At 37.3% G+C, this 24,922-nt stretch overlaps 1 protein-coding gene across 1 annotated transcript in view; it reads left to right on the top strand.

Annotated features, from left to right (window-relative positions):
* The window catches only part of LOC148949962 (innexin inx2-like), an 89,549-nt gene that overhangs the window by 58,157 nt on the left and 6,470 nt on the right, over positions 1 to 24,922 (top strand). The window lies entirely within an intron of this gene.

Raw genomic sequence — 24,922 nt, 5'->3', positions numbered from 1 at the left:
CCCTGATATCTGGGATAGATTTTGTTCGTTTTAAGTTTTGGTGTAGGTCCTTACTTTCGGTTGAAAGAACTGGATTTTTTACTTAATTTCTGATCATTTTTCAAATCATGCTCGGGCCTAACCAAGATATGAGTGTTTAGAAACAGTGACACATTGTATATAAATGGAAAAAGATAAATATTACAATTTAAAATTGCTGAAATCAAAGCTCCTGGTAATAATTGTCAATTGCCAATGTCTGGTAATAAGAATTCAATTGCCATTACCTGGTAATAATTGCCAATCCCTCCCAAAGAAATTTCCTGGTGAGCTTCATGGTGCCCCGCCTCGTCTTTATCACCTCTGCCATTAGGCATGTGAATTTAGCATTTATGGCATATAGATAAAGATATTCGGAATGTGAGAGGCACTATTACCCACCCACCTCCCTCTCTGAGCACCAACACTAAAGGTATAGAACAAAAATACTCCTTTTCTTCCTAAAATTCCCCAATACTAAAGATGACTCAAGAAGGATTAGACATTCCCCCCTTTTCTCTAAAACCCATTCTATATTTGTCTGAAAGCTCAAGGAAAGTTAGGATGTTTGGGCATTAAAATGCGCTCTTTGAGGCATGTTCCCCCCTCCCGCCTACAAAATGGCCCACAGCCTCTCCTTCATAATAGTTAATAGGTAGTTACACATCCTTGTATACGATTTTGTGAAATATTAAATTAAAAAAAACAATTTTTTTCAACTGAAAGTAAGAAGCAAAATTAAAACTTAAAACGAACAGAAATTATTACTTGTATATTGGGAGTTGTCCCCTCCTCAATATCTTGCTCTTTACGCTAAAGTTTGACTTTTTTTCCAATCATTTAAGAATGACATCTGAAACACAAGGGCCGTTTAATTAGTAAAGCTGTTTTAAAAGTTCAAAAAAAATGCGCAAAAAGTGACGTACATAATAATTTCTGTTCGTTTAAAGTTTTGTTTGTTAGCGTTTCGGTTATTGTTGAGCCACATCCCTCCTTATTTACATTTTTCTGCAATAAGAAGGGGGCATCACCCCGCCGCACTTTTATTTGCCCTTAGTCTAAATGAAGGGAGCTGAGAGGTTAATTCATACCCCTCCCCACACCCCTTTCTACGTTAACTGAAGATTTATGGAGAGTTACACAAATTGGGCATTGAAATGCGTTTCTTTAGGCATATGTCATCGCCACTTCTTAGATTGAAGGAGCCTGCCACCCTCCAGTCAAGGGTTTTCGACCATGGTCGTTCTAATTGTATACTTTTATTTTGATCTGATACCGTTTTTAGAGAGTTTTCAAGCTCTTTTTCGAAATTTTTATGATTTGTTTTCGTCCTAATATTTTGAGTTTAACGTTATTATTTAGATTTCTGCGTGTTTTCCTATAATCTTTAACTGTTTCGAAATTTTACGAGCCTTGTTTTTTTGCGATCTTGCCTAAGGTCAAGTTGCTGAGCGTATTTCGATCTATTACAGGCAATTCTTTCGCGATTTTTGCTCAGATCTGTTTTTTATTTGAATAATTTACCCAAAGGCTAAATAAGAAATGCAAAACCTTCCAGTGTTTGTTTTATCAGAACTCTTAAGTTCAAATCACCTTTTTAAATTGTTAAAATATGCTGATTACGTACTGTCTCGTCCAGCTTTTATTACAGGATGCATTGGAATTTGACACTTGAATGATGTAGAACGAATTTGGATGCCGCGTACTCATTTCCTATGCAGAAAATTGCCAACTTGAAAAGGAAAAAAATAGCGATTTCTTTGTTGCTAAGGGATATTGTAATACTGAAAAATAATCTAGAAAATTTTCACAAAAATGTTTGCAGGGTCGGGTTATTAACCCAAAGGGTTAAGTTGGGGTATTTATGTAGGTACTTATGTCTTATACCTGAAGCACTCGAGAAGTGAAGTTTGGCTAATGCTATTGAAGGTTAGGTTACACTTCCAAAGACGTTGCTTCTCGTAAGAGTACGCACTGTTTTGTTTTGGGCAACAACACCTTATCAGGGACATACGCAGGAGGGGGGGGCTCCGGGCCCGCCCGCCCCAGCCTAACCGCCTCTATATATTAAATATTTAATGAAGATTTACCTACATCGTAGTTTTCGTCAATGAGACTAAGGTAATTCAAGACGAGCCTAAATACTGTTTTTTAATATTTGGCCGTTCCATGCAGTTTCCGTGGAAGGCCGTACCCAGAATTTTTTTCTGAGGGGTTTCACTGAAAAAAATTTCGGGAGGGGGGGATTTACAAAAAAAGGAACCAAAATTTGTTTATATCCATTTTTGTTACGCTTTTACGAGTAAGGCAAACATACGGGGGGGGGTTCAAATCCCTAAGCCCCTCTAGGTACGGCCTTGCTTCTGTGTGATGCTTTAACTAAACTTCAACGGAATTTCCCACTGCAACTGTCTTGTCAGAGCTGTCTTCGTGCAGAAGTACAATAGGCACTTGGCCTAGAGGGGGAGGCCCCCAACCATATAGGTCGATGCTAATTTCTATAGGTTGCGTTATGTATACCTAAGCAATTTGTCAGGGCTTATGTGTACAGCTTTCACTGTTTCACCAGAGGTTCAAAGGGAATATTGAGCTACAAACAGGACATTTGGCTGTGTTTGTGACATATGAGACATTACCCATGAAGTATGCATCTTTTTGGGGAAATGGGCAAAGCAGGGACTTCGATTGGGGGAGGGATTATCCCTCCCTTCTAGATTTTGAAATTATATCTTTTATATTTTTATCGGAAAATACTTTTTTCGGTACATTGATTAAACAAAAAATTCCGCTACTAGACTTTGAAAAATATATTTTACCCCCCCCCCCTTCATTTTCGCGAATTGACACCACCGAGGTAAAGCCGTTAAAATAAATCAATTGAGTAAGAACGGTAAGAGCTGTCGACACTTATGAAATTAGTCGCAATAAATATTTAATTGAATGTTCTTTACCGCAGAGTTTGGCTAGTTTATTAGTGAAACGATTGTTACCATTTTCAGAATGTTATTCTGTTTCCGATGACCTTCAAAGTCTGCTATTGTCTCTACCTACGTACATGTCTCCCTTCCCGCAAGGCAAAGTGTTGTGTGATTTCTGGAAATGTCCTACGAAAACCCACCCGTAATGACGTGACTAAAGTCAGCTATTCCTAGTTTGTGGAATATAAGCGAGGCACTAGCTAAAAATTGCTGCTCAATCTTAGTGCCTAATTGAGAAGAAATGTTCAACAGTTAATCTTGGTCTTAAGAAGCACCCTAAAATTCGTGCCTAAAAGTGGCGTTTTTCTTCCGTTTGTTATGCACCATAGGTTAGAACTTCTTGAGTACAGGGGTTCGAGTCCTGGTGTCGCTGGTTATTTGGTTTGCAGTTGGGGGGGGGGGGTCAATGGTGTGATTCTTCATGTTCAGCCAGAGTCGACCAAACCACCTAGAAAAATCTGGGCGAAACGCGGGAAGCATAAGATGATTTGCCCCCAACCACGCATTGCACTCCCGGCCGAAGGTAGAAAATCAGGAAATCGGTACCTGTACTACGTAGACCATTGCTCAGCATGTAAAAAAAATATAGGTTATGCATGTGTACATATTTAAAGGAGTAATTTTACCCTTCTTTTTTCTTTGCTGTTTGTTTGTATATTTGTATTGTATGTATTATGAGCACACTAGTCGATCCCTTTTTATGCTCTTTCCAAATATAATAATCCTTTTACTCGCAAATAATTTAAAGTCCTTAAATGGACCTTAAGTGACTTTTAATTCCAGCAATTCCATTGAAATCACTTACAGAGCGGTTCTCAAGCGCCATGTGAAACCAATTCAACACCGTTTAAACACCAGATGATATATAACGAAGTTATATATTCTTAGGACAAGATATGGGACCATCAGGGGCGATTATCATGGTAATGACTTATAATGAACGTGTTCATAAAATAAGGAAGGTAATGGAACTACTTGTCACTACTCTCGTCAAGTACTGTAGGTATCACTATAGGGGACTTTAAATTATATTTGCGAGTGAAACGATATTATATTCGGAATACGATATTATATAGCATAAAAAGGCATTGACTAGGGTGTCCACCTTGTCCCGACATAAATAATGGAGTCATATACAGATTGACCGCCGATTTTCTCGAGATCTGTTTCCGTAACTTCTAGGATGATGTTTTTGTATTTCGTGCCAAACTGAATATTCCGCGAATCTTGACTAACAAATATTTGTTTGTCATGCGATACTTATTTTATCCTTTCGTAGGTTTCTGCGCACCTACAAAAATTGTTACTTAAATATTTCCTGTCTAGAATCAAAATAGATGTTCTTTTATAGGCACAATTGGACAGCCGAGTTTTGATCTAGGCTCTAAGGATTTTTAGAAATCTCGAAATATTTGTGAATCTCCTTCATTCTCTATATTTTCTGTGGAAATTGTCTTTTCTTTACTAGTTTGACAAATTTGGCCCCTACTCCCTACTAATGGTACAAATTTTTGCGGACGCCCGGTCCAGTGGCAAAGAAAATCGTTTGCAGTGTTTGCATTAGAAATTGTGACAAAATTTGAGTTCTGAACTAAGACATTGATTTTCTTTTAAGCAAAACAGTAAAATTTACTAATTGAACACGGATTAGCCTACTTGTAACTTGGTGACGTATCCTACTCAAACTCGAAAAAAAAGAACTTAATGCAGTATTAATTCCTAATTACGCAAGTGTTTTTACCAAGGGGCTTAAAGAAATACCAATGTTCAAATTCTACGTTTTTTCATCGCGTGGTCAGCTCTCTTGTTCTTGAGATGTCAAGTAGTTTTTGTCCTAGGAAAGGGTACAAAAAACGAAAAGGTTCATTTTTACACGGTAAAAATCTGTTCGTACTTTTACGCTAAATTATGGTGTAACAAGTGGACCTTACGCTAAAAAAAAGCGTTCTTTTACTTACGGGCGCTAATTCAGCGTTTTTCAGTCAGAGGATTAAGAAGAATGTCTTCTAGCGTACATTATGACTGATCTAACGTTATGGGCGGATCCACCGTATTCGTCGCTGCCAATCCCTGTGATCCTGAAATTACGCTTTTTCAACGTTAAATGACCCTCTTCTGTTGCGAAACTACAGTTATTTAGCGTACTTTTATGTTGCTTTGGCGTGAGAGGCGTTGGCTTCGAGTTTCGTTTCTACCAATCAAGGAAGCCTCCACGTCTCGCTTTTTTAGCGTACAATTGTACATCTTCAGTGTAAATTAGTAATGATTAGCCGTTAGGGGCGGGGTAGCCGGTAAAGGTTCTTTTTTTTGGGGGGGAGGGGGCACATGATTTTGGTGGGGGTTGGGACAAAGGATTTTATTGGAGGGGGAGGGTCCTGAGTTTAAATTTTTAATTGTAGCTTTTACAATTTAATTAATGAACATACTTGATAGGAATATGTACAACTGTCCAAACCAATATCATTGTTAGCCAATTGGTAAAATAGGCTATAATCTAACAGCTGTATTACAATTAAATCGTTTCCAGTTATAAACGGGTTGTCAAACGACTGTAAAATAGTAGTTTGACTGGTGTACAACACTCAAATCCAACTGTAAAGGCTGAATTTGAAGACAGGTCTATATTTTTGGGGAAAATATTAAGTCAACTGGCAGTAGGAAAAAAAAAAATGCGAAATGACTTTGATCCATCATACCATACGAAGTTCAAATTCAAAGGGGAGACTTGTCAAACGAAACCTCTTCTGTGTCCAGCGCAGTTACTCTTGCCAGTATACTAAATACGGTCCACAAAACCAACTAAATGACGGAAGAATAAAAGCACAAACAGTCTCGGCCTATATCTGATCTTTGCTCTGGCTTTGACTAATTCGTATCAACCACAGTTCATATAATTATCCAGTAAGCTTATCGCAGATCATTTCTGGCCTTCGTTCTCGGTGCGAACAAAAAGCTCCTCCCACTTATTTCTGCATTAGCGGGAATGCAGGTTAGTCTGTTTCCGATTGTTTCCAACAAAGTGCATTATTCGTAATAGCGGGTTTCCACTTGTTTCCAATTAGATCACAGTCTGACTTGTCTACCCGTGAAAAGATCTGACTTCGCTTATGTTTATATATGCAAAAACGTTCTCCGGAGCACTCGCACCCCGGTCCGGGTTTTTATAATGGGTGAGATAGAGAATGATCATACTGGATAATTATATGAACTGTGGTATCAACTTAAAAACACGACCATCTGGCCAAACACTACGGAAAAAGACAAACGAAACTAAATATTTATTTCTTATTTACATATCCATATATTTGAATTTAAAAATTTTTAAAACACACAAAAAATATATTAGAGTTTGATTTGAAACGTTCTCACTTTTGCTGGTAGGAGGGCTTTCTTCTGAGGGTCCATCTTGACGGCATACCTAGAACAAAGACAGTTTCTAAGATTACTACAATCATGAAGAGTTTTGTAACAATTAGTAATAATTTCGTAGAAAATAATGTCTATATGTATAGCATCAGGTTAGGTCATGTTGTGATTAATATTACATTGACAAGTACAACAGAAATTTCCAGCAATGACAGTAGCGTAGAAAGGATGTTATTTCCGGAGGAAGACATAGAACTTAGAAAATGAAACAACATTTCGATTATAAAAGAGGGATGAGTCCTTGGCCACATCAGGTAAAAGTGATTTAAAATGATTGTCTGTTAGGGCTTTTTAGCAAGATAAAGGTGGACCAGATGGAAGTAGGTCAGGTGGACCAGATGGAATTAGGTCAGGTTGTAAAACTAGTCCAGTGGAGTTTAAGGAGACCAGGAAATATAGGCATAGTAGACCCAAAAAGATACTTCATTTTCCCTGAGGTCTTATGCATGAGTCAAGGAGGAGTGGGGTGAGGCATTTTATTTAAAGGTGGGATTGAGGAAGGATTTATCAAAATTATGGGTGGAGTTGAGGTCTTGCTTGAAACCAAAGAATTGTATGCTCGAAACAAAAGTTAGAACTTCCAAAATTTGAAGGAATCTAAAACTGATCAATACGATGCAAAAATGCCTGTTTCTTGGCGGAAAAGGGCAAACTTTGAAGTGAAATCCCAGTTTGTGGTTATTGGTAGATTCAGAATAAAAAAAAAAATATGTGTAATTGGACTTCAATTTGCTTTTTGGAGGTATAAGCAGTATTCGAGCAGGATGGAAAACTTGCTTGGAAGCAAAAAAATAGGGGAAGGCGTCATATCATCTAACCGTCAGGACCACTAACGACAGGACATCGACAAAATCCGTCATAACATCGACAAAAAAATCCGCTAGAACCACTAACTGTCAGGACATCGACAAATTTTAAAACTTTAGGTTTTTGGGGTTTAGGGGGGAAAAGCTACCTAGGTTAGGTTACGTATTTAATAAATGCTATGCTTTACCCCCATCCCCCTGATGTGCAAATACATAGCTGAAATTTGTTTCTAAACTATTATATACTTATTACTATTATATAAACTTATAAATTTGTGTGGATATCCTGACGGTTAGATGTTATTTCGTTTAGTGCTTGTGACAGTTAGATGAAATGGTAGCACTCCGAAAAATAGTATGGCCAAAGATAAAAGTTATTCTATTTGACTAAATTTATATGTATGCAACAAACATCTCCTTGACGGTAAGTACGGTAGACCTCATTGCTTCCCGTACTTGATGCCAAAAACCCAGTATGACATGAACCATGTAAGCAAGGCCTTCAGCATTATTTTGCATTCACAGATTTCCACGAGGTCTATGTAAACTACACTCCTGCGTCGAAAGCTGACCTGAAAGACAAAAAAAAACGTTTGGACCGTCTCCCAAGTTTTAAACAGAGATGGCAACATGGGGAAAAAGTTCTTTGTCCCAAACGCCTTATGAAGGAAAAATCTAAAGGGCAATAGCATATGTTTTACCATTGTTTGTAAAATAAAAGCCAAATATATATTTGGCTTTTGTAAAATATATATCCGGGGTTTGTAAAATATATATGGGGGTAACGCGCAGATAAATGTTTCGTAATTATTGTGAGATTAAGGAGAAGATCATGAACAAATGAGGTGAAAAAGAGTGAAGAATCCAACCACACCTAATCCATTCAATTAAAAAAATGTACTGACCGATCTTCTTGTCATCAATAAAATAATTAAGGTAAATCAAGCACCATGAATATTTCTACGACATCAGTATGTAATACTGTAGCGGAATATTCTTGTCAAAGGACAGGAGTTATTGCACTTGAAGATGTAGGAACTTAAATAGAAGTCTATTTAACATGTCAAAACTAATTAAATCAGACGGCGTGGAAACGCAATCCAATGAATAACGTGTACTGAGCTGTGACTACTCGCCGACGACAATGATAACCGGATCAACGGCATCACAGGCATTTTCATCACAAGCATCCCCCTTCATAACACCTTCATACAAGTCATAGTCTATGCATGGCGGTAATGTAAACTCTGTCACATGAAAGTTTGGCAAGGTATTGAAAGCAGGATTGAACTTCGCGCCATTTTTACACTGTTTACTAATATTTGAGTCCTGCAGCTCGTTTAAAGATTTCTCATAGGATACTTCAGTTCTAAGAGGAAATTTACTTTTCCAATAGTCTTTAGCAGCAGTGCTTCCGGAGAACATGCAGACTCTGCAAGGATACTGCAAATTTCAGTTAAAGCATTTCACGAACCTTCCAATAAAATTTGGACCCAAGCTGTCTCTACATATACAGAAAACAAAACTTTGAACCTTGTCCCACTAATCAAAATACCTTCAGTGCGAAGAGACACTAATTCATTCACAACCTTTTTGAAGATCTTTTCAAGACCAACAATTTTGAAGTTTGATTCCAGTACTAGTATTACTAACTACACTAGATCTAGCCTTGCTCAAAGCCAAGGTGGGAAGTTGAGAACTCTCTTATAAAAAGCTAGAGCGCTGTACTTTCCTGACGTAGACTTTTTAAGTGGATTTTCATTTGTACTTCATCTTGGTAGAGCTGAAGAAATTTCACATTTTTCTTCATTTCAGGATCAGAAGCATACAAAGAAGCAAAACAGTCACCATCATAGAAGTCTTTATATGCACCTTCTTCTGAAAGATGATACCAATCTATCAGAAATTAAATAAGTCCTGTATTTTTGAAAAGATTCTCCAAGATGGTTGCAACTTAAACTACTTGAACAAATCTCGTGCTTCCATACTTGTCAAGTCCAATGCAGACTTCCTTCCGGTACCACAGTGTTGCAACTTATAAACTACTGGTCTCTTACGTACTGAGATCTTAGTGATCCGGTGGTAGGGTCTGTAACAAGCAGTAAAGGGTGGTGCATATAATGACAATCAATTTCGTCATTTATTTTCTCAAACAAATCTGGCTGAGAAACAGAAGATATGCATTTAGCAACATAAGTTATTTTGCTACAAGTTCATAGTACTCAGAAATAAGAAGCCTAAAGTTTTCTAGAATAAAATTAACAGTTGAGGAAGCTACATGTTTCTGTGATTCTAATTGAAGGAGAAGCAAAGCAAGCCCATTTGCAAATGCTTGCCTTCTAGGCTCAATAGCATTAAAAACTGAGTCACCTGAGGATGTTTGTCCTAATCCTGGTGTGCTGCTTGTAGCTGCAAAACCAGCCCGCATTATTTCATCTTGGTTCAAGTCTAGCATTTTCGAGTCTAGAGACTCAGGAGATTTATTTGCTTCAGCACGATCTTTACCCTGGTCAGGGGGAGGGGTACAGGCAGTTTAAAGCCACATGATCTTGCAATTTTCTGCAGATGTGAGACCGCAGGGAGCTCTGTACTCAAAACATCTTATTACAACCTCTAAAAGGTTCCTCATGTGAATCTCCTATATGGAAGTAGAGGTGGCTAAATAGGAGGTCTCTCTTCACAAACTCTGATTGACACTAACTTATACTGCAGGAAAATGTGATTGCAGTCTCACTAGGCACTAGTAACAATATTTTCAGTTTAAGTTGGAGTTGAGATGAATACCACGTTTGTTACTCCTACTGAATGCCTGATAGCAATTGGGTATTGGGCATATGGCAAGACAAGAGGCGAACAGACTGGTATGTTGTTTAACATGAACTGTATATTCTCTCAGTCAGTGAAGTTCCAACGAACAAACTAGGATTCGCCATGATGTTCGGCAATTTGATGTCATCAAGATCAGATCTGCAATTAGGTTTGACAGTATATAAAACTGGAAAAGATGGTTTCAGAAAATTCTAGCTTGGCATCTCCCCCCCCCCCCTGCTACATAGCAAATCACGTCCCTAATTTGTAGCTTAATATTCCTCTTACTCTCCTTTGAGTAAAAACTTAAGATGAAAAACCTAAAAAAAAGCTTAAAAATCAGATCCACTCTAAAACCATGTGTCATCTCATTCAGAGAAAGAAGAGGCACACAAGTTCACAGCACCTAACACAGTGGTCAGCAGCATTTTCAAACAGTTCGTGGTAACGAACTGTAAGTAAGGAGCGACCCGGCTCAATGGTAACCGAAACTCTAAAAAACAGGATTTTGATACCAATAGATACATCAAAAGAATCAGATTTTAATTCTGATTTCAAATATATAAGTTTCATTAAGTTTAATCTTACCCATCAAAAGTTACGTGCCTGAGAAAATTTGGCTGATTTTCGAAAAAAGGAGGAAAGGCCCCCTAAAAATTATAGAACCTTAATGAAAATCAAATAATCATATTCAGCGTATCAGAGAAACCTACTGTAGAAGTTTCAAGCTCCTATCTACAAAAATGTGGAATTTTCCATTTTTTGCCAGAAGAAAGATCAAGTATGCGTGTTTATTTGTTTGTTTGTTTTTTTTGTTGTTTTTTTTTTCCCCAGGGGTGATCGTATTGACTCATTGATCCTAGAATGTCGTGAGAGGGCTCATTCAAATGGGAATTAAAAGTTCTAGTGCCCTTTTTAATTGACCAAAAAACTTAGAGGGCAACTAGGCCCCCTCCCACGCTCATTTTTTTCTCAATATCACCGGATCGAAATTTTGAGATAGGCATTTTGTTCAGCATGGTCGAAAATATGATAAAAATTTCTTTTAGGATGACTTGATCCCCCAAAGTCCCCAGGGGGAGGGCTGAAAGTTATGAACTTTACTCAATGTTAAACTATAGTATTGGTTATTGGGACGTATACAGACTTTTACGGTGTAGATTTTTTATTGTATGGGTGGTATGTCGAGGGTGGGGTTAGTTAAGGAAGTATCTTTCAATTAATGATGTTTTCATGTGGGACTGGACAGTGATATTAAGTGGGCGCCGGATTTCACAGCATTATTAAAGAAAAAGATCAGGAATTAAATAAAAAAAAACAAATTTTTCAAATGATCAACTGATTGTGATTAAGAGGTCATTTTTAAAGAACTGGAAAAAAAATTCGAACTATAGTTTAAAGAGCAGGGTATTGACTAGGGGGCGAACCCCCTAATATACGTGTTAAAAATTTATGAATATAGAAGTTCGTTACGTAAGTTAATTCTAAGTTACGTATATTTATTACTAATAAAAACGTTCGTAAATAAAATTAAACAAGTTTAGAGAAAGCCATTTAACCAAATATAATATGCAAATTTTGTTTTAATTATTCATGTACGGTGAGCCAAAATCAAAACCTGCATTAATTCAAAAACGTTCAAAAATTAAATAAAAAAAACAAGTTTTTTAACTGAAAGTAAGGAACGACGTTAAAACTTAAAACGAACAGAAATTATTCCGTATATGAAGGGGGCTGTCCCCTCCTCAACGCCTCGCTCTTTACGCTAAAGTTTGACTTTCTCACAACTCTATTTTTTTAAACAATAAAAAAACTTTAGCGTAAAGAGCGAGGCGTTGAGGAGGGGACAGCCCCCTTCATATACGGAATAATTTCTGTTCGTTTTAAGTTTTAACGTCGTTCCTTACTTTCAGTTAAAAAAACTTGTTTTTTTATTTAATTAGTTACAAGACCGAAACATAAACATAGTATAACGATTAATTAATATCATTCTGAGAACAAAATCTGTTTATCAATCGTATCATATATATATATATATATATATATATATATATATATATATATATATATATATATATATATATATATATATATATTATTTGAAAAAAACTACGTTTTCTAAAGAGTTAAAGAGGCTGAGTTACAAGGTCGAACCTTAAAACGTACAGGGATTAGGAGGCACAGTTGGGGGGCTGCCGCCCCCAAACCCCCGCTTTCGCAGCCTTTAAATAAAAAAAAATTTAAACTGAAAGTAAGGAGCGACATTAAATCTTAAAACGAACAGAAATTATTCCGTATATGAAAGAGGCTGTGCCCTCCTCAACGCCTCGCTCTTTACGCTAAAGTTTGACTTTCTCACAACTCTTTTTTTAAACAATAAAAACTTTAGCGTAAAGAGCGAGGCGTTGAGGAGGGCACAGCCTCTTTCATATACGGAATAATTTCTGTTCGTTTTAAGATTTAATGTCGCTCCTTACTTTCAGTTTCAATTTTTTTTTTTTATTTAAAGGCTGCGAAAGCGGGGGTTTGGGGGCGGCAGCCCCCAACTGTGCCTCCTAATCCCTGTACGTTTTAAGGTTCGACCTTGTAACTCAGCCTCTTTAACTCTTTAGAAAACGTAGTTTTTTTCAAATAATTTCTGCACGTTTTTGTACAGTTTATTACTTATTATTGCTTGACTAACTGTTAGCTGATCGTGTCAGGAGTTGAAGTTGGGGGGCTGCCGCCCCCAAACCCCCCGCTCTTGAACATTCTTGTGTTAAGGCTTTTAATTCCTGAATACTCAAATCACGTCGTACAGGGTGCCTCCTAATCCCTGTACGTTTTAAGGTTCGAACTTGTGACTCAGCCTCTTTAACAGCCCCCCCAACTGTGCCTCCTAATCCCTGTACGTTTTAAGGGTTGACCTTGTAACTCAGCCTCTTTAACTCTTTAGAAAACGTAGTTTTTTTCAAATAATACACATAAACAGGTTAGACATGCTTTGTTATGAAAATTGACGCGCAGATATATTTTCATAACAAAGCATGTCTAACCTGGTTATCTGTATTATTTGAAAAAAACTAAGGTTTTTCGTAAATGTAAATTCGGGGGATAATTTTTTCGGTCTCAAAATATCAAAAGGCCCTAACAGGTCGAATTCTGCTTCGAATGAGTCCTCATTCAACCGGATCCGTTGCCAACTGTGGCCTGTAGGCGTGGCTACAAAAAAGAAAGAAATGATGATGAATTTTAAGTGGCTATATTTGGTTTTTTGAAAACAGGGACGGAGTTATCGGATTGAGCTGAAATTTCGAGGATAAGCTCCCGGGCCCTAGGAAAGCTTAACTTCTAAATTTCAGCCCAATCGGACAACTTTAAAGGGGGGCTGTGGTGGGAGGGTCGAAACTTCCGGCCCAGTTTACCCCAGGACGATAAAGTCGGAGGAGGATGAAATTTTGCAAGTTTCTTAGTTTGAGCTTGGGCTACAAAATGCGATTACCGCCGTCTCTCTGCGACCTCTAGGACCTGAAATCGCTTAACATTGTGGTAGGTCGCCTCTTTATAGATGCACAAGTGTGCCTCCTTGATTATTGCTTGACTAACTGTTAGCTGATCGTGTCAGGAGTTGAAGTTGGGGGGCTGCCGCCCCCCAAACCCCCGCTCTTGAACATTCTTGTGTTAAGGCTTTTAATTCCTGAATACTCAAATCACGTCGTACAGGGTGCCTCCTAATCCCTGTACGTTTTAAGGTTCGAACTTGTGACTCAGCCTCTTTAACAGCCCCCCCAACTGTGCCTCCTAATCCCTGTACGTTTTAAGGGTTGACCTTGTAACTCAGCCTCTTTAACTCTTTAGAAAACGTCGTTTTTTTCAAATAATACACATAAACAGGTTAGACATGCTTTGTTATTAAAATTGACGCGCAGATATTTTCATAACAAAGCATGTCTAACCTGTTTATCTGTATTATTTTAAAAAAACTAAGGTTTTTCGTAAATGTAAATTCGGGGGATAATTTTTTCGGTCTGAAAATATCAAAAGACCCTAACAGGCCAAATTCTGCTTCGAATGAGTCCTCATTCAACCGGATTTGTTGCTAACTGTGGCCTGTAGGCGTGGCTAAGAAAAAAAGAGAAATGAATTTTAAGTGGCTATATTTGGTTTTTTGAAAACAGGGAAGGAGTGATCGGATTAAGCTGAAATTTTGAGGATAATCTCCCGGGCCCTAAAAAAGCTTAACCTCTAAATTTTAGCCCAATCGGAAAACGTTAAAGGGGGGCTGTGGTGGGAGGGTCCAAACGTCCGGCCCAGTTTACCCCATGAAGATAAAGTCGGAGGAGGATGAAATTTTGCAAGTTTCTTAGTTTGAGCTTGGGCTACAAAATGCGATTACCGCCGTCTCTCTGCGACCTCTAGGACCTGAAATCGCTTAACATTGTGGTGGGTCGCCTCTTTATAGAGGCACAAGTGTGCCTCCTTGATATATATATATATATATATATATATATATATATATATATATATATATATATATATATATATATATATATATATATATATAGCCCAAATTAATTATTTTCCATGCATTTTGCCATGCGTCACTCTTGTTTCAACTAGCATAACCGTAAATCGATTAAATCTTGACGAAATCAAGAAACAGGAAAACAGGTGGGAATAATACAATTCGGCTATCTATATGTCTGCACATTAGAGGGGCCGGGGGGGGGGGTAATTATAGCGGAATCGGTTTCACAGTTTGGTAACGACAATTTCTGCATATTATAAAAGTAGGAACTGTTTTCTTAACATATTTCCTCTTCAATAGCCCCCATTTTTGGTTTATACTAAATATATATATATATATATATATATATATATATATATATATATATATATATATATATATATATATATATATATATATATATATATATATATAACGTTAAATTACACTTATACTCTAAAAAACCGTACTTTCGCGTTAATCCAACAACTAGACAGTACGCTGAACGAACGTTAAACAACTCCGTCAACGTGAAATTACGTTGTTTTTTTTTACCGTGTAGGTCAGTATTATTCGAGAAGAGTGATTATTTCCGATCGAGGATCATCCATCTCCACCCCTCCCCTGTGTCTATGCTTATTAGTCATGAATATATTCTGTCAAGTCCATCCTTGTGAAAGTCCTGTTTCTTAGTGTTTTATGCATGACCTTTTTCCCTCATTACTAATTACTGTTCAGTTGAATAAAAAAAAAAAAATACTGTTGTAAAGCTAGTGTTATCTGAGAAATAATTGTCATTATTTCTTTGAAAGCTCGTTTTTATTATTTGGGCTACTATGGGCCGTGGTTCGCTCTTTACTAAGTTGCATTTAGTGCTGCAACCACGATGAAAAGGCTGCCTTTGTATTTCTTGCTGGTAAGATGAAGTAATGTGAGAAACTGCAATATATGCTTGAGATCTTATTATCCTCTTTAATTTGTCGCTGTTTTTATCAAAAATCGTGTCGGACGTTTTTCCTCTGCTTCATTCAATACAGGGGTGGATCCAGGTTTTTTTTAGGGGGTGGGGGGCGCAAAATAGGTTGATCCGATAAACTTGCGTTAGGAGCAAGTTTAATTAACGCAAACTTGCGTTAATTAAGTAAATTGCACTACTTTAAACGACGTTAGGGGGGCACGCGCCCCCTCTCCCCCTGGATCCGCCTCTGATTCAATACCTACTGTTTGTTTGCAGTAGATAGATTTTTTAGGTTTCTTTTTCTACCCCTACTCTCGACAAAATTACCCCTCCCATTAAAAACAAAGTAGAACTACTCAAAAAATAATAAATGCATTAAATGGTAATTACTGCCTTTAGCTGAAATTGTGATGGTATTTATTAGAAGATAGTTACTATTTCTGTATAAACTGTTGCTTCTCCTGCTGAGGAATAGGGTCAGTTGAATACTCAACATTTCTATGAGACATCCGCAAGGCTGTATCCAGGGGGGTCAGCGGTTTACCCCCCCCCCTGAAATTTTTGTCCAGCTCTTAAAAACCAAGCAAAAATGTATACAAACAGTGTTTTTTTTTATTGTAAAACCCTCGCGAAAAAATACCCCCCCCCCCTCGAAAAAAAAACAAGGATCACACTCTTAAACACCATCTTCTCAACAGAGAATATGAGATATGACTTATACACTTAAGAGATGCTTATGTGTACAGCAACGCACGCAGGAGTAAAGCCCCCCCCCCTGAAATTCTAAATTGTTCCAAATCATTGGGCTTTCCGTATTTAAATTATAAAATAATTCTTTTATCATTTCCCTCCCCCCAAAAAAGGCCTTCGAACGCTCCTGGTTTTGTAATCACTAGTATACAATTTAATCTTAATTCTTATTCTTGGTCATATTTTTGATTAATTTGTTACGGGGTGCTACCATTTCGACTAACCGTCACAAGTAAATAACAACCGTCACAACTATCACAAGTTTCTCTGGTTTGAACCTCCCCCAAAAAATATTTTTCCGACTCTTGAAATAACAAAAAAATACATTTAAACAAATTTTGTTGCTTTTATTGAAGTCCCCCCCCCCCTTCAAACAAAAATCAAGACATAACCTTGTCTTCAAGTAAAAATAGACATAAGATAGGTCTAAAAGCAAAAAAATGATTTCATTTGGATGTCCTTGATACTTTGAAGTATCGCTCTACGTTTGCGTGACTTTTATTTTATGTATTTGCGAATAAACCCTGTTGTTTATATGCCAGCTTTGTCACGAAAAACAGTGATTGGAAAACTAAGCCCGACAAATAACAAATTACGTCGATTTCGCACGATAGCATCGACATCGACATATTATTAACACTGATTAAACAATAGTTAATAAAGCAGCAAGTCCTAGCAATTCGTAAATTCGTTCTAAGCGTTCTAAGTACTAAGCGTCATAATATCTATCTAAAAGGAAGATCCGTCAGAACCACTAACCGTCAGAACATCTAAAAAACTTTATAAGTTTATATAATAGTAATAAGTGTATAATAGTTTAGAAACAAATTTCGGCTATATATTTGCGTATCAGGGGGGTGGGGGTAAAGCATAGCATATATTAAATACCTAACCTAGGAACCTTTTCCCCCCTAAACCCCAAAAACTAAAGTTTTAAAATTTTAGAAGTTATGACGGTCAGTGGGTCCGACGGATTTTTTTTGTCGATGTTATGACGGATTTCGTAGAGCTCCTGACGTTAGTGCTCCTTACGGTTAGATGTTATGACGCCTTCCCATTTGTTACATATTAATCATTCAGAACACACTTAAGATCTGTAAAAACTGGTTTCATATTTCATAGCCACACGACTTATTTAGTTTGACAGGCTGCATTGGATTTATATAATATGGGCTATATATTTGCACATTAGGGGGGGGGGGGTAAAGTATTTGGATAGTGTGAAGTTAGAAAACAGTTCTTATTTCATAATATACAGAATAATTGTAGCTAAAACATTTTGCATGCCGATCCGCTATACTTTAGCCCCACCCCCCTATTGTGCAAATATATAGTCCAATATAATTCCATATTATTTGAAAAAAACTACGTTTTCTAAAGAGTTAAAGAGGCTGAGTTACAAGGTCGAACCTTAAAACGTACAGGGATTAGGAGGCACAGTTGGGGGCTGCCGCCCCCCAAACCCCCGCTTTCGCAGCCTTTAAATAAAAAAAAAATTTAAACTGAAAGTAAGGAGCGACATTAAATCTTAAAACGAACAGAAATTATTCCGTATATGAAAGAGGCTGTGCCCTCCTCAACGCCTCGCTCTTTACGCTAAAGTTTGACTTTCTCACAACTCGTTTTTTAAACAATAAAAACTTTAGCGTAAAGAGCGAGGCGTTGAGGAGGGCACAGCCTCTTTACGCTTAAAGTTTGACTTTCTCCACAACTCGTTTTTTAAACAATAAAAACTTTAGCGTAAAGAGCGAGGCGTTGAGGAGGGCACAGCCTCTTTCATATACGGAAAAATTTCTGTTCGTTTTAAGACTTAATGTCACTCCTTACTTTCAGTTTAAATTTTTTTTTATTTAAAGGCTGCGAAAGCGGGGGGGCAGCGTGCAACTGTGCCTCTAATCCCTGTACGTTTTAAGGTTCGACCTTGTAACTCAGCCTCTTTAACTCTTTAGAAAACGTAGTTTTTTTCAGTCCTCATTCAACCGGATCCGTTGCCAACTGTGGCCTGTAGGCGTGGCTAAGAAAAAAAAAAGAAATGAATTTTAAGTGGCTATATTTGGTTTTTGAAAACAGGGAAGGAGTGATCGGATTGAGCTGAAATTTCGAGGATAAGCTCCCGGGCCCTAGGAAAGCTTAACCTCTAAATTTCCGCCCAATCGGACAACGTTAACGGGGGGCTGTGGTGGGAGGGTCCAAACTTCCGGCCCAGTTTACCCCATGAAGATAAAGTCGGAGGAGGATGAAATTTTGCAAGTTTCTTAGTTTGAGCTTGGGCTACAAAATGCGATTACCGCCGTCTCTCTGCGACCTCTAGGACCTGAAATCGCTTAACATTGTGGTGGGTCGCCTCTTTATAGAGGCACAAGTGTGCCTCCTTGATAATTCAGTATTGATTCAGAGTTCAGAGAGTTAAGAGCAATTCAATCGGATAAAATAAAGGATTAAATCTGGACAGCTTGCGTAACCAATTTTTTACCTGTGTGTGGCTTTGTGCCAAAATTGTGAATATCTTTTTCGAAAACAAGAAAAATAACTTATTGCTTTGTTACAATACTAGATTAATTAAGGACTACATTTGTACATTGACAAGATCCAAAGTGTGAAAATGGCAAACCAAACATTAGAGGCCGAGAAAATGCAAAATGCACAGTTTTTGCGAGAAATAAATTTCAAATTGGATTTATTACCAGCGCTTTCGGAGAAAGTTAATGCAATTCCTGGACTTTCGGATAGCATTGCTGCCTTACAAGTACAGATGAATAACAATAGTACACAGCTATCTAGAAATGTTGAGACAAATGAAGAAATTAAAAAAGAGCTGGAAAATGTGAAATCAGACCTAGTAATCATATCTGAACGAGCCAACTAGCTCGAAACAGAGCAGAAAAGAACAAATTTGATTATTTATAATTATACTCCGCAACAGAACGGCGAGTATACTGTGAAGCAAGAAATAATGGATTTATTAAACCGTGCTACGCCTTCTCTCAAAATGAGTCGATGTGATGTACGTGACATTTTTAGATTGAAATCAGGGCCAGTAGTAGTGAAGCTAAACTCGGTCGAAATCAGAGACTATGTCTTAAAAAATAGTTCCTTATTGAGAAAGGGACGTCTATCGGTTGCCCCAGATAACACAGCTAAACAAAGAGAAGTCCTTAAAGACTTAAAGAAAATTATGAATCTTGCACATAACGACGGCCGTGATGCAATGCTACGAGGTGACAAGCTGTTTATCCAAGGCCGACTATTCAGGTACGATGGATAGGCTGTGATTGAGGTTAAATGTAACTTGGCGCCAGTTAAAAATATTGGTCCACCCCCTAGTGCTAGACTCCCAAATTACCCTGCTGTTATCCCGATGGGGCTAGATAGTGATGCCAGTAATAGCGATGCCAAGACAGTGATACCATCAACAGCCTATTCTCAGGCAGTATTGGCAACTAAAAGACCTACTAGTGCTGTTATAAGCCCTAACGACCTACATCGACCAGGCACTCGTAACGTGGCACCCAGAGGAAACCATTCTCCAAGAAAAGGAGTTAACAGACGACCTCGCAGTGGTTTTCCCCGTAATTTTGTTGATAAAAGTCAGCAAGTGCTAACAGATATTAATAGTCGCAGTCGTGAGTATTACCATTTTGCCTTTTCTTCGACAGAGGCCAGGAACGAGGACCTCCAAGAAATGGCTAGTGATATTAATTCAATGACAGAAAGCATAGACGCATAGGAAATACAGAGCCATATACTGGGTTTATTGTCATGGAACATATAAGGACTACGTGATAAGTTACCTTATTTATATGATGAATAACTTTCATCTGAGGTGATTTCGTTTATTGAAACATGGAATGATCATTCTCCTATATCACCTCTCCAAGGGTTTTTGGTTGAACAGGTTGTGCGTAAACCAGCAAAAAATAATAGACATTATGGTGGTATTTTGGTTTTGATTAAATCATCAGCTATTGATGGTTATGAAAGAGTTAATAGTAGATCTGAAAATTTACTTTGGCTACGTATTTGTTTTAAATGTGGGATGAGATTAATTTTGGGCGTTGTGTATATCCCTCCACAAAATAGTTCTTATAATCGAGAAAATACTTGGGAAATTTTAGATGATGATTTGTCACTAATACAAGAAAGTTATAGTGATTTTTAGTGCGTTTTTATGGGGGATTTCAATGCTTATACTGGCGTTGAGGTTGAGGTTCCAGATTTATTAATCTCATATTTAGGGGATTTGGTCCCAATTTGTTGTAGACTACCGCGAAGTAATAAAGATAAAAATAGAAAAATACATGTTTGGGGAAGAAAGCTCCTGGCGCTTTGCGGGGAACATGGTCTGATCATTGCGAATGGAAGGTTTGGAAATGATAAGGGTTTGGGCGAGTTCACTTGCCTTTTGGGCCCAACTCCAAGTGTTGTAGATTATGCGCTGATTAATACAAAATTTGTACCTGAATCGATTGGTATTGATGTACTAGATTTAGTTGGATCCGATCATAGAGCTAGTAAGCTTGAGCTGAACACTGAGAAGCTTCAGGATGTTGTTCCTCGAGTTAGAAATTTATCTAATAGGGAGCTTAGGTTAGAGGGCTTAGGAAAAAGAATTAGATATGATTTAAATGATAATGATTGTGAAAAATTTAAAAGGGAGCTTATGAAGTTGCATATAACAAATAAGTTGAAACCGTTAGAAGAAGATGGAAAAGATATGCATGGTATAATTATTGAGTTAAATGAAATAATTTGCAGGATTATGATATGCATCGCATCGTGTAATCTGAATAAAAATGAAAATAAAAACGAGCGATATTTTGATTTGGAGTGTAAGTTAATGAAAGAAAAGGTCAGATATTTATTGAATCTTTTAAAATAATGTGATAAACCTGAAGAGCAAAGTTTAAGATTAGCCGAATATAAAGATAAAAGAAAAGATTACAAAAGGTTAATTAAAAGGAAAAAAAAGATTTTGAGATTAAGAAGAAACTGGGTATTGCAAATTAATTTAGAAATAAAGATTTAAAGAAATTTTGGGGTTATATAAGGAATGATATTGGAAATGAAAAAGGAAAGACACAGGTGGCTTCAGACGCCAACTCTTGGCCTGATTACCTAGAAAGCATGGAAGATGATTGCGGAGAATTACAAGAGGTAACACATACCACAGAGATGGTTGTTTATCCCATGAAGGAACATGATTATGATTTAGTTGGGGAAGTGAGTAATGATGAGGTCAAGTTTGTATTCAAGAATTTAAAAGGAGGTTCGGCTGCGGGGGTCGATGGTGTACCAATAAAGTTATTTAAGAATTTTCTTTCAATTTTTATGTCGATAATTGTTTTCCTTTGTAATAAGGTGCTAACTTCAGCACAATGGCCAAATGAGTGGAAGAGATCATTGCTTATGCCGCTTTTTAAGAGAGGTAACCCTAAGTTGCACATAAATTATCGTTTAATAGCGCTAGTCCCTGCTTTAAGTAAGATAATGGAGAAAATACTAGATACAAGGCTTTCTAAATAGTTAAATAAAAATAATATAATACCTGAACAACAAGGAGGTTTCAGAACAGGGTACGGGACGGTAGATACGATATTTATTTTAAGGGCATTAATTGATAAATACGGAAAGGGAAAAACTTGTCTTTATGTGGGATTTCTGGACCTCCACAAGGCGTTCAACAGTGTCGACAGAGAGCTATTAAAGGATGCCCTGGTTAGAATTGGCCTCCCTCATTTGTTTGTGAGGTTGATAGTGAGTATGTATATTTGTGTGAGTGGAATCATGTTAGTTGGTAGCAGGTTTTCTAGGTTTTTTTATATTAAGCTGGGTGTAAAACAAGGCAGCACTCTTTCTCCTAAATTGTTTAACATTTTTATAAATGATGTTGTTGATTATCTAGAGAATAGATGGGCTCCGAATGTTAGTCTAGGGACCCATAAACTATCACTACTATTATTTGCAGATGATATTGCTTTGGTGGCTAGCACACCGCAAGATCTGCAGACGCTTTTGAGTCTTATAGATGATTATTTGCAGATGAAAAAACTAAGGCTGAATGTTGAAAAGAGTGAAGTTGTTATTTTAAAAAAAAAGGAAAACAAGTGGAGAAAATAATTATAAATTTAAATTTAATAATAAGGAACTTAAAGCAAGTAAAAGAATAAAATATTTAGGATTTGTTTTATCGGAAAATGGAAGTTTAAAGAGTCATGTTGGTGAATTAATTAATAGAGGCAAAGTGGCCATGTCTGCAAATTTTAGAAATCTGACGATAATGAGAATTAAAAATCTAAAAATGCATAAAAGAATATTTAATACAAAAATTTTACCAGTATTAGAATATGGAGCGGAGATTTGGGGCGGAGAAGCGGCACACAAGTTGGAGTCCCTCCAGCTCCAGTATTATAAAAGACTATTTGGATTACATCAGACAACTCATTCACAGGTTCTGAAAGGTGATATGGGCCTGTTTTTGTTAAAACTACGTAGGTCTATTTTGATGCTTAGATTTTGGTTGAAGATCATTAGGTGCAATGAAGACAGACTAGTAAGTGTTGCTTATTATCAGATGTTGAGCTATGATTCGAAAAGGTCGTGGCCATCCCAAATTCGGTCATTACTAGAAAGTGTGGGTATGGCTTACTTATGGAATGACGGTCTTGGTTCCCCTGATCTACCAACAAATTTAGTAAGTCAGGTATGATTTATCTTAGAGGGTTAAGAAATTCAGTATTGGCAAGGGCTGGTTTTAAGTTCTGCTACATTGAATCATTATAATCAGGTTAAACCTAGTTTTGGAGAGGAAATTTATTTTAAATTTAATTTACCGGCTATGATTTTATGTCGATGGATTCAACTTAGGGCGAAGCGCCTTCCAATCCAGAGTAGACAAATGGTGTTCGACAGGGGGATAGTACATCCTGATGGTCGGCATGTGTGTCCTCTTTGTAGGGATGAGGACGAAGATTTGGACCATTTTCTCCGAAAGTGCCCAGTGCTCTCTGATTTAAGGGGAAATTACTTACATGGGATTGTTTTGCTGCTTCCAAATTTCTTACAAAGTAGTATCCAACCACAATATTTCGTATTGGTGCGTACATAGAGAAGGGATTAAAAAGAAGGAAATGTTTTTACAATTAATTATTATTAATTATATGGAATTAAAGTTATTTTTTTTTTTTTGTGTATTTTACCAGAAGGTATTTTTCGCTATGTATTCATGTTAATGTGTGTTTGTAATTTGCTCTGTTGTAATTTTTCTATTTTCATATTTTTTGTGTGTATATGGCTCTTGGGCTTTTTGAAATACACGATCTATCTATCTATCTATCTATAATTCCAATGATTTTTGTCTCTCGTTTTTGTCGCTATGAAACCGGTTTTCTCAGATCAAAATTCTTGAGTGTGTTCTGAATAATCAACAAGTACCGTTAATTCTTTTAGTTCTACAAATTCTTACTAACTAGGGCACTCTAAAACAAGGAGAAAAAAGAAATAGTTTTTCGTCTGAGCCGTTGTATTTTGTCATTCGAGCTATCTTTTCGTCCCACATTTGGTACCATTCGTCAATTAACGTTTACAATTTGTCCTGCATTGAAAATGCACTCCCTGCAAAAACAAAAAGAATTACAATAGATAGATTATTGTACTTCAAAAGCCCAAGAGGGCTTTTTTATGTATACACAACAAACAAAAAATCATACAAAACAAGGAGATTACTAACAAAACAAAAACTACAAAACGATAAATACCTAATCTGCCAACCAGATAACTCAATCGTTTGAACTTCTTTTTTTCTTTCTAAACATTTATCTAAAAACACACCGACTCGAGTTATTGTGGTTAGGTTCCTACAGGGGCGGATCCAGGATTTTTTTTGGGGGGAGGGGGGGGGGGCAAGAGCGGATCCAGGATTTTTATTCGGGGGGGGGGAGGGGGGGGTTACCCGATTTTTCCCCGTGGACTTTGTTTAAACATGTCTTTACAGGTATTTTTTAGACTAATTTTCGACTCGGTCAAAAATTTGGGGGGGGAGGGGGTTCAAACCGGGTACCCCCCCCCCTGCCATGCGTTAGGAGCAAGTTAAATTAACGTAAACTTGCGTTAATTAAGTAAATTACACTACTTTCGACCACTTTAGGGGGTGCGCGCCCCCCTCCCCCCCCTCTGGATCCGCCACTGGGTTCCTACTTTGTAGAATACCAGGAAGCAGCAAATCAATTCCATGTAAATATTTTCTCCTTAAAATCAAAGAGCACCACTTCCGGAGGAAATGGTCCAAATCTTCATCCTCATCTTTGCAAAGGGGTCAAGCATGCTGCCCTTCAGGAGCCACTCTCTTCTTATCAAACACCTTTTGCCTGCTCTGGATTGGAAGGCAATTGTTGAATCCGTCGACATAAAATGCCACGTAAATAATATTATTTTCTGGGGTAGCGATTGGTGACATCTGCATAGTTTTGTTATGTCTTTTTTTATTTTTATCCTTTTAAAACAGACTTGGTAGGCAACATCAAACCTTTAAACTGCTATCAAGACCATATCCAGGATTTTTGTTCGGAGGGAGGGGGGTGTGCAAAAAAAGCTTTTAAAAACGCATCAAAATGTGTTTTATTTTATGTGATTTTATTACGTCTTTATGAGTTGGATAAACAAATCGGGGGGAGTGTGCAGGGTTCAAATTCCCTAG

Source organism: Artemia sp. Qi Xiang Cuo, chromosome 7 (assembly GCF_049724085.1).
Source record: "Artemia sp. Qi Xiang Cuo chromosome 7, ASM4972408v1, whole genome shotgun sequence".
In the NCBI taxonomy this organism is placed as follows: Eukaryota; Metazoa; Arthropoda; class Branchiopoda; order Anostraca; family Artemiidae; genus Artemia; species Artemia sp. Qi Xiang Cuo.
This window is presented reverse-complemented; position numbering and strand designations above follow the sequence as displayed.